The following is a 3,265-nucleotide window of genomic DNA, read 5'->3' as shown; positions in this document are numbered from 1 at the left end:
GTCTGAGGCCTGACTCGTGGTCAATCCGCGCTCAGGGATAATACCCTTAACCTTTCTTTGGATTGCCGCCTCATACCTTTTACGGGCTTCATCATTGACAAAACGATTGTCAACATTCTTTCCTTTACTCTTACTCTTGCCCTTGTATGGTTGTTTAATTTTGGGAGCCATTGTTCACTATAAGAATTCACTCAAAAACTTACCCCAACAATTCAAACCTAATTGTTCTACACAATCAATTCAATCCTGCAACAACAACAAACACTTCCAAAAATTCGCGCTTTACCCCCAAACTACAAATTTTCAATTTCACACAAACACTTCAATATTTCAAAAACCCATACTCCTCACAATCACCCAATGCATAAACTACTCTTCCTCCAACAAAATCAATGCTCAAAATCATCCAAAATTCTCAACTCAATCGAAATAAAAATTTTCAGATCTACAATTAGAAACTTGAAATTTTTCGATAAAAAGCTTTGGGTACTCGAGATCTTATTAATATGAAGGAGTATTCACCACCAATTGAACCAGAAACATCCCAGATTGAAAAGCCCCAAATTTTGGATCCACAAATTTTCGTGAAATTTTCACGAAAATTGTTGTTGAAATGGGTTATTTTGGTGTTTAGGAGGGTTATGGAGTAAGAAATTTGGTTGGAAAAGCACTAAGGAGGCAAAAGGTTGAATTTTGAAAAATTTTCTCTCAAATGAAAATGAAAAGTTGCGTTACAAATGAAAAAGAAGAGTGGGTATTTATAGAAAAGCATCGTCGCCGTGGCAAAGAACAAGCTTCGCCGCGGCAAAGAAAAATTTCTTCCCGTGGTGAAACTCCTGAGGATACAAGGCTTACTTCGCCGTGGCGAAGAAAATTTCTTCGCCGAGGCGACAAAAATTCCTTCGCCGCGGTGAAAACTTCCAGAAGCTAACTTGAAATTTTCAGGTTTCTTCGCCATGGCGAAGAATACTTTTTCTCCCTGGCGAAGTCTGGAGCTTTTAATTAATTCCTTTCTTTGGATGAAGACTTCACCTGAAACACCCAAAAACAAACATTAAAATTCATAAACAATTCAAACAACCAAATTGAAAAACAAACAATTAAAAACACTTGGATTGCCTCCCAAGAATGCTTGTTTTTAGTCGATACTCGACTCTCTCAATCCTTCACGTTGGGATGTCAAGCCATTGGGATGGATTTGCAACTCATCACCCCTTCAATGTATGGCTTCAATCTCTGTCCATTGACCGTGAAAGTGCCTTTTCTTCATGTGTAACTTCCACTGCTTCGGTGTGTGAATCCTTGTAATAGTGAATGGTCCGGACCATCTAGACTTAAGTTTTTCGGGGAATAGCCGAAGTCTAGAATTGAACACAACACCTTCTATCCTACTTCAAATTCCTTCTCCCGGATATGCTTGTCATGCCACCTTTTTGTCTTCTCCTTATAGATCCGGGCATTTTCATATGCTTCGGGACGAAACTTATCGAGTTCGTTCAATTCAGCATCCTTTCTTCTCCAGCAGCTTCAAGTCCATGTTTAGCTGCTTGACTGCCCAGTACGCTTTATGCTCGAGTTCAATCGGTAAGTGGCTGCTTTCCCATATCCATTCGGAATAGAGACATACCAATCGAGTCTTAAAGGCAGTTCGATAAGCCCATATGCATCATCCAGCTTCCGTGACCAATCTTTCTTAGATCATTAACTGTCTTTTCCAAAATCCCCTTAGTTCTCTTTCGACAGTTCCCTTGCCCACTCGTTTTGTGATGGTATGGTGTTGCAACTCTATGTGTCACTCCATATTTACTCAACAATGCTCCATTTCCTATTGCAAAAATGTGATCCTCCATCACTAATGATTGCCCGTGGTACCCCAACCTTGAGAAAATATTCTTTCTCACAAAACTTAATCACTACCCTACATCATTAGTAGGCAATGCAACTGCCTCAACCACTTTGACACATAATCCACGCTCCTAAGATAAATGTGTTTTCCAAAAGAATTTGGGAAAGGACCCATGAAATCAATCCCCCACACATCAAAGCTCAACCACCAAGATGTTTGTTCAACGGCATCTCATCTCTTTTTGAAATATTACCTACCGTTGACATTGGTCACACTCTTGAATCATCCGGAAGAAACCTTAAAGAGGGTTGGCCAATAAAAACCCGATTGTAAACCTTGGCTGCTGTCTTAGCTCCCCAAAATGCCACCCTACTTCCTTCTTATGACAATGCCTAAGAATGCTTTCCATCTCCTCCTCCAGGACACATCTCCGTATCATTTGATCTGTACAATGTCTGTATAGAAATAGTTCTTCCCAAATAGTATCTTCAAATCTGAAAAAATTTTCTCTTTTGTTGTACGTCATACCACTTGGAGCACCCTTGATGACAAATAGTTTGCAAAATCCACATACCATGGTGCTTCTTCCACTCTCATCAACTTCTCATCCAGAAATGTCTCTCTATTGGCATTCCTCCTCATTTCCCTTTTGGTCTCTCATTCTCGACAAATGATCAGCCACCACTTTTCTGACCCCTTCTTGTCTCGATTTCCAACTCAAACTCCTGAAACAGTAAAATCCATCCTATCAGCCGAGGTTTTGCTCCTTGCTTTGCCAACAGTGCCTGATTGCTGAATGGTCCGTGTACGATCACCTTTGCACCTAAAAAATAAGAACGAACTTGTCAAAAAAACTACAGCCAATATTTCTTTTCATAGTGTCGTAATTCAATTGTGCATCAACAGTGTTTTGCTAGCATACTGAATTACATGCAACACTTGTTTTTTCTTTGTCCTAAAACTACCCTAAAGCAAAATCACTAGCATCACATCTTCGAAAGGTAGCCCCAATCGGAACTGCAATAATAGGTGCAATACTAATAATTTTTTCAGAGTTAGAAAAGCATGCATGCTCATCATTAAGTAAAACAACATCTTTATTTAATTGCAAGGGTTTAGAAATCTTAGAAAAATCCTTGATGAACCGTCTGTAAAACCCCGCTGCCCCAAGAAACTTTGGACTTCTTTGACATTTGATGGTGGTGGCAGCTTCTCATTACTTCCGTCTTTGCTCGATCACTTCTATCCCGTCCTTGGAGATCCTATGCCAAGCACTATTCCCTCTTGGACCATGAAGTGACATTTCTCCCAATTCACACTAAGTTGTCTCCTTACATCACTGCAAATAGAGAAAGATTAGTTAGACAGCTATCAAATGATGAACTAAAACTGAGAAGTATCCATGAAGCCTTCTAAAAA

The sequence above is a fragment of the Pistacia vera genome, unplaced genomic scaffold, assembly GCF_008641045.1.
Source record: "Pistacia vera cultivar Batoury unplaced genomic scaffold, PisVer_v2 Contig133, whole genome shotgun sequence".
NCBI lineage: Eukaryota > Viridiplantae > Streptophyta > Magnoliopsida > Sapindales > Anacardiaceae > Pistacia > Pistacia vera.
This window is presented reverse-complemented; position numbering follows the sequence as displayed.